Raw genomic sequence first — 14,519 nt, forward strand, 5'->3', positions numbered from 1 at the left:
AACAGTTTCCTCTCCCAAATATTGTGAACAAACCTTTACACTAACTGTTGTACTGTAGATGTAAAATGAATCAAGCTTGAGCAACATGACCTATTTCTTATCTAAAATATAATCAGGAACAATTTTTATTGGACTGTAGGTGAAATAGATAGTTTCCAGATAAACCGTCATTGTTCTTTTAGCACATTTTTGGCCCCAGGCTTTGTGATTGGATAGTTTGTTGTTATGCCAACCGATGATAGAATACATCCCATAGCCTGGAGGGATGATTGCTCTCTGATTGTCTAGTTCGGTTTTATGCCAACTGGCCGATCAATGGCACAACTTCATCAGTCAGTCAGTCACTCAGTGACTCAGAGACATTCACATTCATATGGCTGGCTGGCCCACTGTGATCCAGCCAAAAATATACTGGATCGTGAGATGATGCAATATTTCCTCTATGTTATACTGGAAGTTAAGGCTGGGTGTGAAATTGGCATGTTATTCCTCATAATAATATGGCATGTTATTCCTCATTAATATTAGGCTAACACAAGTTGTTGTTACGGTTCCCACCGGTCAACAGCGTTGTATGGGGAGGTGGTGGAGTTCGTGGGCAGCTACAAGTTCATTTCTGTATCATGAAATATTTCATAATGAAACAGCAGCTGGCAGTGAATTTAGCCAACAAATTAACACAAATATACAGAAAATACGATGCCGGCTAAATCAAAACATCACACCAACACATATACAATCTCCCCCAGGCCAACATAGTGAAATAGTCAGTGTTAATTTAACCATTTGTAACTCAAAGAGTATACAATTTGGTTACATCTGTAAACTCTCAAGAGTTAAATGCATTTTACTGTGTAGCCACTCCCCAACACTCTGAATCCCCCTGTACGTCTTGGCAGTGAGCATCTCTGTTTCCTGCTTTCCAGACTATTAATTTCCTTACAAAGAAAAAATAATTGGAAAATATCTGATTGCTCCAATAAAACACACACACACACACACACACACACACACACACACACACACACACACACACACACACACACACACACACACACACACACACACACACACACACATCGATCCTGAGAGATTGGATGTAGGGCCATTTGTGTAATACGTTTCCCACATTAAAGCATTCACTTTTTGTTTTTGTTTGCTGTAAAACATTTTCCCTCTGTGAGTATAAAACACTCCCCGGAGTTTCATTGTCAAAATGGCATTTAGACTTCCTCGCCTGCCATCAGTCTCGATAACATCTTTTTTTACATTTTACATCTTAAAAACCAGGACAACGGACAATTAAATGACATTACTAGGCTTTCTTTCTTTCTGTTTCTCTCTTTGTTTTGGTGTCAATTCTGTCCTTAGTTATTGTGGCCTCTACCTTAGCCCACATTCCCCATCTTCAGCTCTCTGTATTTCTCACTCACTCACTCACTCACTCTCACTCACTCACTCACTCACTCACTCACTCACTCACTCACTCACTCACTCACTCACTCACTCACTCACTCACTCACTCACTCACTCACTCACTCACTCACTCACTCACTCACTCACTCACTCACTCACTCACTCACTCACTCACTCACTCACTCACTCACTCACTCACTCACTCACTCACTCACACACACACACACACACACACACACACACACACACACACACACACACACACACACACACACACACACACACACACACACACACACACACACACACACACACACACACACACACACACACACACACACAGAGAAAGAGAGGGTCATAGGTCCAGTTGCGTTTGTCATGCTGTGTTAACTAGACTTCCTGTGTCTTTAATGTGACTTCTTGCTTCATTAAAAAACCTAATTGGAGGAGATGTGTGATAAAGTAAAGGGGAGCCTACTGCTACATAGTAACGAGAGAAAAAAGATAAGGGTAGAGAGTCACTGATGAAGATGGGGCATGAGCGATAAGAAAATAAGAGGCCACAATAATTAAGCACTGGATTGACAGCAGAGGTCACATGGTCATCCGACACACAGACACACAGACACACAGACACAGACACACAACCCCTGTCTACGTGTCGAAGTGTCCCTGAGAAAGACACTTAAAAGAAATTTCACCCAAGAAATTACTTAATTTCTATCGTTTATTTACCACATGATGTGTTGAATACAAGGGGAATTTCTGTTTGTATAACTTTCCTTTACGATGAATGAAGATTCCAAAAAACAAAGACAATACTTGAATTGGATTAACAGCAACAAAACTATGTCAAAATCTGGTTATAAACTCCACAACGCTCACAGTGTAATCCCAAATGTCTTCTATTCATTTGTACTGTAACGCTGCATTCAAAACACAGCTTCATCTTGAAGAAACTTTACTTTTTAATTCACTTCCAGTGACATAAAGAAGCGTGCATGTACAGCAAACAAACAGAGGTAGGTAGTATTTCCAGGTGGATATACAGTACACAATCTCCTATATTAAAATTGTCTACAGGGAGTAGCAAAACGCTCATTTTTTTTTCAGGAAATGAAGAACCCTTGTATTTTTAAAACAAAGCAATACTGCCTCATCAAAGTTGGTATGGTGACTTTATATATTGTCAGATACTTGCATGTATCATTATATTATCACCACTTTACCCAAATCCAGCTCAAGTGGAGTTTTGTCCGAACAGCTGATGCCTGACAATAGCTCCAATCGCAGCAGAGGGAGAGGTTTCAAATGGAGGCTTGCTCTCATTACATTACATTACATTACAGTCATTTAGCAGACGCTTTTGTCCAAAGCGACTTACAATAAGTGTATTCAACATAGGTAGGGAACAAAAACTACTAATCACCAGAAGTTTTAAGTACATTTCCTGCAAAAACAAGCAACCAAGAGTATACCTAGCGCTAAGGTAAAAGTGCAATATATCAGCTACCTACTTTCTTAAACAGATGAGACAAAAATGGCAAAATCAAATGAGCATGAGCTAAAACAAATAAGTGTATTGACTAAACAAGATCCAATAAAACAATACAAAAATAAAACAAGAGTTCGTACAACTAGTTAACAACAAGTAGGCCAGGCAAAGAGGAAGGATAGTGTTTCCTGAAGAGGTGGGTTTTCAGCCTGCGGCGAAAGATGGGCAGTGACTCTGCCGTCCTGACATCAGTGGGAAGTTCATTCCACCACTGTGGGGCCAGAACAGAAAAAAGTCGTGACCGTGTCGATCGACCAGAAGGACCGTTGAGTGGCGAGGGAGTCAGTCGCCCCGAGGTGGCAGACCGGAGTGGTCGGGCAGGGGTGTGGGCATTGACCAAAACCCGGAGGTAAGAAGGAGCTGTTCCTTTCACTGCTCTATAGGCTAGCACCAGGGTTTTAAACTGAATGCGAGCTGCTACGGGGAGCCAGTGCAGAGAACGGAGAAGGATAGTTGTGTGGGAGAACTTGGGGCGGTTGAACACCAGACGAGCCGCAGCTTTCTGAACAAGCTCCAGAGGCCTGATGGCTGATGCCGGAGCACCAGCAAGGAGGGAGTTGCAGTAGTCCAGGCGGGAGATGACAAGAGCCTGGATGAGCACCTGGGCTGTTTTCTCCGTGAGGAAGGGGCGAATCCTCCTGATGTTGTAGAGGAGGAATCTGCAGGACCGTGTCACTGATGCGATGTTAGCCGAGAACGACAGTTGATCGTCCAGGGTCACACCCAGATTCTTCGCAGTCCGAGTTGACGTCACCACAGCATTCTCAATGGTGATGGCCATGTCTCGGTGAGGACAGCCCTTCCCCGGGATGAACATCAGCTCGGTCTTGTCCAGGTTGAGCTTCAGGTGGTTCGTCGACATCCACTCCGAGATGTCAGCCAGACAAGCAGCAATGCGTGCCTCCACTTGTGTGTCAGAGGGGGGGAATGAGAGGATCAGCTGGGTGTCATCGGCATAGCAGTGGTAGGAAAAGCCATGGGAGTGGATGACAGCACCAAGAGATGTAGTGTAGAGAGAGAAAAGAAGAGGACCCAGAACCGAGCCTTGGGGAACCCCAGTAGTGAGCCTGTGTGGTTCTGACCCAGACCCTCTCAGCATCACCTGGTAGGAGCGACCCGTCAGGTAGGATGCAAACAGGGAGAGTGCAGAGCCTGAGACACCCATCCCCTCGAGGGTGGAGAGGAGGATCTGGTGGTTCACTGTGTCGAACGCTGCAGACAGGTCCAGGAGTATCAGGACGGAGGAGAGAGAGTTCGCTCTAGCGGCATGGAGCGACTCCGTCACTGCCAGGAGGGCAGTCTCTGTCGAGTGACCCACTTTGAACCCCGACTCTCCTCATTAAACACTTCATACATTTTAGAAATAGAATTACTTGTTTTCATAACATTAGCGTCAGTGCTAAGTTTGATAAACAGGTACACTGCATAGTTTTAACAGACTACGGGGGAAAAACCCTGCGTCGTTATAGTTTGTTTATGTCCGCTGCAGATGTGTCTCCTGCTGCTGTGGAATGGCACAGCAGCAGGAGAGGGGGTGGAGTTGCTTGGTTTGACTGACAGTTTGAGGATCCAATGGAGTTAGGAGGTTTTGTCAGATTCGCTTTTTGATATTTTTCATTGGTTCACTTTTTCTTTTTTTTACACAGATAAAGTAAAGGGTGTTCAATAGAGTTGATTTATGGAGAAAAAAAAGCTGAAAATGGAGTTAGCTGGAGTTAGCTCAGAGCTGTGTTATGTGAATTCTATTACAAATGTGGATTCTCATTTCAATACCCAAAGTGATATCCAAAATAACTACTTCAGTCAGTTCCATATCGTTTGTATCAATTTCCAGCTTCACCGATGCTTTGACGACAGCAAATTACAACAATGCATTAGTTTAACTATTTGTATCTCTAAACATGTGTAGAAATGTAACCAGATTTGATAGATATATGCAGATATAGTGTTGGTTACTTTTTCAGATGTTTTTGTTATTTAGATGAGTTTTTCTTGACCACAAATCTTAAGAATGCTATTTAGATAGCACGTTGTTTAGACAGATGCTAGGTTTGATAATTACCTGGTATCCTAGTTTCTTTGAGACACTGTATTGTTCTCTTTGCACTCTACCTATAGTATGTGACTATCTACCTTGGTGTTTGTTGACTAGGGTTCATGCTTACTCTGATCTCACACTTGTAAGTTGTTATGGATAAGTCTGCTAAATGCCTAAATTGAGAATGTGAAAGCTATACAGCTCCTATTTTGATTGTGCACCACAAATGCTGATTGTCCTTTACTGTCCTGTGCTGTTTGTGAAGTGACCTTGGATGGATGTGGGGGTAGCATGAGCATAGATCTAATCTGGTTTCTATAGAGGGTACAAATGCCTGTGATGAGCTTACAAAGGCCCAAGATACACATTCTCACAGAGACACAGCCACCAGACACACAGTCACATACACACATACAGTACACACATACACACACAGAGAGAGAGAGAGATAAAGGTAATTCAGGTGTGTGCTATGGGCCTCGTTAGTATGCATGCTTGCTGCTGTCACTAGCTCTCAAGGACATCATCCATGTGTGGGGTATAGGTAGACGTAGGTGTGTGTGTGTGTGTGTGTGTGTGTGTGTGTGTGTGTGTGTGTGTGTGTGTGTGTGTGTGTGTGTGTGTGTGTGTGTGTGTGTGTGTGTGTGTGTGTGTGTGTGTGTGTGTGTGTGTGTGTGTGTGTGTGTGTGTGTGTGTGTGTGTGTGTGTGTGTGTGTGTGTGTCCACATGCCTCCATAATGTGGGTATACATACATTTGCAATGCCTGCGTGCAGTTGTGTTTGCATAAGTTAGTATTGGTTACTTGTGCATTGTTGTGCCAATATGCATCTCTCCATCTCACCAGTGAAGCTATTAAATGGCAGCGCACTAAAAGCCAGGAACATTACCTCAGAAACAATGATCCTGTAATTATGTGTGTGTGTGTGTGTGTGTGTGTGTGTGTGTGTGTGTGTGTGTGTGTGTGTGTGTGTGTGTGTGTGTGTGTGTGTGTGTGTGTGTGTGTGTGTGTCAGTCAGAGCAGACGGTAATTATTAAGCCTGTGTTCCATCAGACACTTTCCAATGGCCTTCAACAACATAAGCAGAATATTTATCCCTGACACACAGAGAGCAAAGAAAAGAGATCCTGCCACTTCTGCATCCACAAACTGAACTAAACCAGGAATGTTTAACCTTTTACTAACAAGAACTTTGACATATTAAAATGTCAATTATGACTGTGGTAACAGTCTGAAAACAGGGTGGTCCCTCGATCTCCGCGGGAGGTGGTTTATTGTGCCCAGGACGGCCGGGGGGTGACGGACAGACTCAAGTCGCGCACCGTTGGAAGCGTCTCAGCAGCCCGGATCCAACAAGTTGTTCCCCGTTCCGATACGACTCCCTGTTCGGGCGCTATCGAACAGCACCGTGTCTGGCGGCTGGCCACTGTGGACCAGGTAGCACACTAGCATTGCATCACTTACTAACGTCTATAGGTTAAAGCTATACACATACCTGAGATAATCACACATACCTGATACCAGTTATTCACCACAATATCTTGTGGTGAATAACTGTTTGGAATGTGTGTAGTTATTAAACTGGCAGCTGCTGCTCATGTCTTTACAGAAGTGGATAATGAGCAAGAGTATAACCTTAGTTAACCGCTTAAACCCTATATACAGTACTTAGTTGACCGTGGTCCTCCAGGGCTCTATATTGGTCCGCTCCCTTTTTCCCTCTACACCAAATCTCTGCCGGAAATAGTGGATCTACTAGCCAAGCTATGTTGTGAGTTTGTAGATCTGCTATTTTTGCTGTATGTTCGGCACAGAATAGGGACACTTCATATGGTTACCATCGCTAGACAATACATCATGCCAGAAACACCCCACATTACTTCTGCTTTGCTAATAATTGGCTGCACCTTTTTTCATTTGTGCAGTATTTTTGTGTTTACCAAGCACAATTTCGAAGGTTTCTACGCAGCCCCCATACTCTTGGCTTTTGCCTGCTAATGGTAGCCTAATGTGACAGAGAGGGATGAGTTTGGGGCATCACAGGCCCAAATCTAGACCCAAGCACCTCCATACAACATTATACTATCTCCCTAAGAGAGCTCTCCTAGGCACCGTAAATCTAGCCACAACATTAAGACCCACACACATGAACACGCACGCACGCGCGCACGCACGCACGCACGCACGCACGCACACACACACACACACACACACACACACACACACACACACACACACACACACACACACACACACGGCTCAAGAGAATAATTGATACTCAACATACTCTATCACATAGTTTCCCTTATCTTGTAGAGGAAGGCAGAGGAGAGGAGAGGAGGAGACAATAGGGCAGCATAGAGAGTAGACATACTGTAGCAGTGAAAGGGAGGAACAGAGCCAAGGGGAGGTATGGAAATTAAGAGATGCAAAGACAGGAAAAGGATTGATGTTAAAGGGAAATACCACCCATTTCACCATTAAACATGCCATTTGTGTACTTTAGGGATGATGTGTGGACATTAGAAAACTGCCCCACCTTCTGTGCAGCCGAGAATGACAGAATCGACCTTTGTCTACAATGGAACACAAACATGGCGGCTTGAAAATAAACGTAAGACTTGTTAGCGCCTTTTCAGCCAGTTGAGTTATATAATCAACAAGTAGTACTGTCTTTTTTGTTGCTTTTGCATTTCTTTCCATAAATCAGTGCTATAGAGAGAGAGAGAGAGAGAGAGAGAGAGAGAGAAAGAGAGAAAGAGAGAAAGAGAGAGAGAGAGATAGAGAGATAGATAGAGATATAAATAAATAAATAAATATGTTGCCACTTTAGGTGATACAGAATTTTGGTCTGGCCCATGGACTAATACGCATCCGTTTTGAATGAGAGTATATGGGCCATCAGTGGGGCAGACTTGGCTTGTGCATTGCAAAGGAAACTGATATTCGCTTTGACCTGTATATTGTGTGCACGTGCGTGTGCGCCCACGTGCATGCGCGCGTGTGTGTACATGTGTGCCTACGTTTACCCTCACATACTTACCCACTAGATACAGCTGTCTAGAATGGAGACCATTTCTCTATACTTTAATTAGTAATGTATTCACCTCACTCAATCAAATGTTTGGACTTAAGCCTTCTGAAGTGAGCCATGAAATGAAATCCCTTTATTCCCTTTTCCCCTGAGAGAGAGAGAGAGACTGAGAGAGAGTGCGAGACAGAGAGAGAGAGAAAAAGAGAGAGAGAGAGATGAAGAAGGGGCGATTGGGGTGTCAAGGCAGAACACAGACGATGGGCAGGCAGAGATTGAAAGAACGTGAGAAAGATTGAGCGAAAGACGGAGATCCTAGCCTGGGGCCTGGATATTGAGCTTGACTCTGGGTGCTCGGGGAGAGGAATTTCTCAAGGGTAATTATACAAGAATACACCTGACTCCGTGTCTTGCTCTCTCATTGTATTGCCAAGGGCATTAGAACATTTTCTCATGGTGGAAATGAATGAATGACTTTATGGAAAGGATTGAGAAGGTGAATTTTCTAATATTACATTTCCAAACCAATAACAGAGCACAATCAGCAGAATACTTTTATCCCCCCCAGAATATTCAAAGAATAAAGAATATAATTGGTGACACAGGTGCACAAAATGATATTTTGTAAGTAGAGTTTTGGTACAGATTTAACAATAGACTGCTCTTGCACTACATGACCACATGAACCTGAACACTAACTTTTCCACATATTTTTATTAACCACTAAAACCCTCTATAGTGATGGGTACCTCAGAGGTCTAATCCTTTCCCCCCTCTACTCCAACTTCTTTGCCGAAAATAGCCGATCAGTAGTCTTTTTGGTGACAATCTCTGGTCTGTCTATTGTCTGTTAGAACCACAGACTGAATTTTATTAACTTTAAAATACATAACTAAGGGTCGCCCGCTGGCCTAGCGGTCCAGGCGCACACCACATATGGCAATCCAGCTTGACAGCGTGTCGCAGGTTCGACTTCCGATCCCGACGACCTTTGCTGTATGTCACCCCCCCATCTCTCTCTCCATTTCCTATCAGCCTACTTTCCTTTCGATAAAGGCAGAAAAAGACCCCAAAAATATATTTTAAAAAATCACACCCAGTGTGAAGTGGGCGGTGTGGTCACAGTGGTCATCACAGTGATGGAAGTTCACTTAAAGAAAAGTAATATTTCTGAAGTGTGTGGTGCTATTTATTAACAATAAACAATAAATAAACAATGGTTGGTCCACAATGGGTGATTCACTTAAAAAAAAAGTGTTTTTTTTAAAGTGCATAGTCCTATTTATAGGGCTATGCACATGTGTCATGTGTTTCACTAGCCAATCACAGTCCTGAATAGAGTCAGCCAAATGATTTGCATTGAATGTGTAGGGGTTAGGGGTGTACAATGGTGGCCAATCACGGTGCAGGGTTAGGGGGGTACAATGGTGGCCAGTGATTTGCATTGAATGTGTAGGGTTAGGGGGGTACAATGGTGGCCAATCACAGTGCAGCGAATGTCGATGTCCAAACCTCACATATAGGGGCGGTTGCACCGCCCAAAAATATACATAACTAAATAAGGGCTATTGCCTTTTATGTCTCGCCCCCTCAACAGGTGACTTCACATTATGTGGGACATAAAGTGGGGCATCTATACTTCGGAATAATGATTTAATATCTGCAAAATTAGTCAATATCCTAAAGTGATATTGACACGTCTTGCCACTAAACAATGGATTCAGTTCAGCATATGACATTATATTTCTCAGTGATAATGGAATTTAAAGTAGGTAACTTGTGCAACTGGATCATAATAAAACAAAGTGTGAGAGGTGAAATAATATCAAAAATATTTTTTTGTTTAATTGAAGAAAATATACAATATGACTTTAAACAATAAATATATTGCTTAGGAAAAAAACTAAAACAAAAAGCAAGCACACGATTCTTGATGAAACTAATGTTGATTTGAAGTTTTGCCAAACGTATGTAGATGCAATCACTATACCGTAGTTGCCTACAGCAACCACACTAAATATTTGCAATTAGTATAGTGGTTGCCTATAGCAAACATTAATTAAAACGAATAGGTACTGTGCAATGAGTGGAGCCGAACCGAGCTCAATCTCAGTTACTAACCCCCTCCCAGATCCGTACCCTATAACCTTTACCACAGCACACCTTTGGGCCTGCTCACGGATAGCCGGCCTTGCATCACAGCAGGGTTAGCCCACACTCTTGAGCCAGCCCCCAGGGTATAATACAGATCCCTGAGCTTCCCGGTGTTGCGTGAAAAGGGGTCAAATTGGGTCAGTTCTCAGCTCAGAGGTATGTGATAGTAGAATAGCCCTTTGGTTAGAGTGTGCGGTGTAGATATCCGGTCTCTCTGTATGCCATCGCCATAGCCATAAGTCTATTATTAGGCTCCAGCAGCTAACAGCGTGGGACATATCCAATATGGATTGTGTTGAAAGTGAGAAGTGTTCAATTGATGGTGTTGAGAAGCCGTTTTTTTTCCCTTCACTTTCTCTCTCATTCTGTCATTTTATCTGACTCCAGCAGCCCCAGTGCATGGAAATCATCTACTAAGCATACTGCCGTATGGAGAAAAAAAAGGAATACATTGAAAAAAAAGAGACTTGTACTGTACTATGAGTATATTAGAGTAGGTGGCTCATTGGGTACCAACACCATACATGTGTTGTTCCTGTTGTTGAGTAACAGAAGATCATGATGCTACAGAGACACATAAAATGTGACACTAAGGTATCTTTATTCCATCGATGTCAGGCAGAAACCTTGTACAGTATCTTCATATTTTGTCTTTTTTTTAAATTAAATTAATGCCCTACTTCACCGTATGATAAAATCATGCACAAGTAGTGAAAATAGCAGATCTACAAGCTCACAACGCATCACATTGCGATACGTTGTGAGCTTGTATTTCTGCTATTTTAGAGAAATATAACTTATCCTTAGTTTGGGCATGTCATTGTATTACATAATGGCATGCCCAAAATATTGACACCAGGTTGGAAGTGTTTAAGTGTGTCTGTGGGTTTCATAATTAACTAATGAAAAGTATTAGCAAGAGCTTGTGACTACATTGGAACACAGGTTATTTTTCCATTTCCTGAAAAGTAAATGTTTCAGACAGCGACCATTTGCTACTCCTCATAATTTCTTTTATCATTGATAACTTGAAAACAGTTTGGTCTTGGCACCTGTTTGTTTCTATACTGTAAATAAGTAGCATTGTATCTAGATCAGTGCTCCTGTTATTAGATGCTCTGTGGATAAACTATTAAGTTCACAGCTGTTCTAGATCATAGGGGTATCGCCGTCTTTGTGTTTGTTGCCATCCACTTACAGTATGATACCTGCGCAGCTCATAGCATGAGTTAACCTACATGGATAAAATACAGTATGTCTCTATGCTGTAATCGGAAATGTGCACAGTACATGTCAAGCGTTGTTAAACACTTGACATGTACTGTTAAACACTTGACATGTCATGGTAACCACATCGTGTAGTTTAGCAATCAAAACATGGTTCTGAAGTGCAGATTAGATTATGTTGTGTTCCATTTACTACAGTACATTGGTTGAAATGCACAATCTATTTTATTCATTGGATTGTCTAATCAGCCATGTCAGATAAACAACACTTACTGACCTAAACTTTTATTTTTTACTCAGACTATTTTGCATCCGTAATTTAATTAAACTGAAGGCTTATGGGGACACAAATTGGCAAATGTAAAATGTTGCACAGCTGTGGTATCGAAATTCTAGTTTATTCTCGTCCCCTTTGCACATGGCTGAGAAACTGTATGGGCAAGCGATTTAGTTTTTCTCCATGTCATCTTGCACCATGCAGTAGATTGTGGTTTGGCTGTGCACAGAGCCATAGATCCAGCCACACAGCCCCATTAGGCTCCACTGCTCCAGCAGGATCCTGTGTAGGAGCTATCCACTAAGTATGGTGCTGAAAAGACAGCTTACTCTCAGGTTGGTTTTAAAACCTTCTCACATCGATGTGGCTACAAATGAGCTGTTCAAGCTCACTATGGTGTTGAAATGTCATCACAGCTGGGAGCTGTCCACAGCGACTGCAGCTGTAAATGAGATGAATTCATGAGTAGTAATGCAGTTTTTCCTTTTCAGGGGAAGAGGTGCTGTTCAACTCCCCCGAGCCCCCCACCCCCCAATGTATTCCCAACGCCTCAGTCTTCCTCTTTCTTTCTTTTTCAGTGATGAAACCTCTTTTCTTTTTCTATGGACATCTTTAAACTGCGGGGCGCCGTCCACTATGAATGAAGCTGAAATTGAAACCTCACCTGCTGGGTCCAAGAACTAAATTGAGATCATTTGCATGCATGAATTCAACAGACTCTACTTGATGCCAATAGATATAGACATGAAGAAAAAATAAATAGTTGCACCAGGACATGAGCATTCCAAAATGCCAAGTCAACACTGTGCCAAATCTTTCTGTATTTTCCAACTTTCACTCAAAACACAAGCAAATATAACCTATGGGTGTTTGACATTCTCTAGTATGCTATAAATAAAGATTGCTGACTTAACCTCAACATGTATGACTGAAAGGTTCCTCTGTCTAGCGGTAGGGGGAGCGAGAGAGCGGGAGGACAAGAGAGAGCGATAGAGAGGAGAGAAGAAGAATGTTTAATTTTGTGCTGATTTTGCAGGTTCTGTACACGTTGAAGGAAGACAGTAAAAAGTTTATATTCTAAAGAGACGCCTTGTATATAGCACCCCGAGTGTTAAAATATTGAGAAAATCAGTCAGTAGTTTCAGTCCACTGATCTTACCATTCTGTTTGTTCTCTCAGTCTGGTATTAAAACACTACAGTTCAGATGCCATCATGGCTGGAAACTGTCCACAGTTATAGCTCTGTTGAAAACTTGAATTTTACACTTAAAGGGGAATTTTGGACTAAGGTTTTCTTACCGTTTCTATGACGTTATGATATCTTAGGATGAATGGTACAGTAGAAAAATGTCGTAACTCCACCCCGGGTCCGCCACAGCTTAAAACGTGCGCCAATAGGCCTTGCGCTATATCGTGTATTTTAATATCTCTTTTTTTTTTTGTGAGATCTGACGTTCATAGTGACAGAACACTGTACAAAAAAATAAATAACAGAAGTCTCGCTAGACGAGATCGAAATCTCGAGATTTCGATCTCGTCTAGCGAGACTTAGGTTTTTTTGTTTTTTTTTGCGTTGTGTTCTGTCACTATGAACGTCAGATCTCACAAAAAAAACTATAGGCACGTTTTAAGCTGTGGCGGACCCGGGATGGAGTTATGACATTTTTCTACTGTCCCATTCATCCTAAGATATCATAACGTTATAGAAAAGGTAAGAAGAAAACCAAAATTCTCCTTTAAGAAGCAGCTCACAAAAAGAGGCTGCATAAAAGACAGGGGTGTTAAATTTAAAGTAACTTTAATCATGTTAGGTGTGTCATACTGATCTGTCAGCACTGGTCAGGGTGCAGCCATCAGAAACACACTACTGGGGGTTGCAGCAATGGATCACTGAGTGCACACCACATACATTAAGTTATAGTCGCTCGGGTGGCCAGTGGTGAAGTCACTGCCCACTACCACAGAGGTTGTGGGTTAGAATCCACTGTGGTGCATCGGGCTTTGTCTGGCGTCTACACGAACACAATTGGCACGTGTTCGAGGGAGGGAAGCCGGGCGGGGAGGGTGATATTGGTCATTGCGTGTACTCCTAAGGGCTGGGGGCGGCACCTGTCAGGGAGTGTTGGGCGGGAGGAGTAGGACAAAGGCTTTACATCCTCCCGGTGGAGGCTCCTCACTGGCAGGCGAGTCAGTAGGATACAACAGCAGAGACAACACAGAACTGTGTGTGGGGAGGAATCAATTGGCACAAGTTCACAACGACTAAAATTGGGTAGAAAAAGGAGTAAAACATAATTGGCTACTCTAAATTTAAAAAAAAAAGACGTTCTAGTCCTTCTCACAGCTAACCCGAACCCAACCTGAGATACTTCACTGCATGTGTTCACTCCATCTCTTCGGCCTTAACTGCCTCTCTATCAATATCTGAATAAAGCAAAAAGGAATCAGATCACGTGGATCTCATGATCTATGGCGCAGTCGTAGATTCTGAAATTATATATCTATGATGTATGACTCCAAAATTCTGCAAGGTTTCAGGCCCCCGATCAGAGCCCCATAGTATAAATTATTCCAGTATTCCATTATGAAATGAAAGTATAAAACACCCAAAAAATAGTGGAGGTTCTTTTGTGGCCTACGGGAATTGTGCACATTTTTTGGGGGGCTGACGGTCCAGCAGCTTGCAAGATTTCCTCTGGACACACCGACAGACCCTCTTCTAAACAGTTCGCTAATGAGGAGCCGCGCAGTAAAAATACACTACTGGGGTGTCTCATGAGGAATCCAGGCCAAGAGGTGCTATGTTGGAGCAAATTAAAGCA

The sequence above is a fragment of the Gymnoscopelus microlampas genome (genome assembly GCF_963454915.1).
Source record: "Gymnoscopelus microlampas genome assembly, chromosome: 4".
NCBI classification, from domain to species: Eukaryota; Metazoa; Chordata; class Actinopteri; order Myctophiformes; family Myctophidae; genus Gymnoscopelus; species Gymnoscopelus microlampas.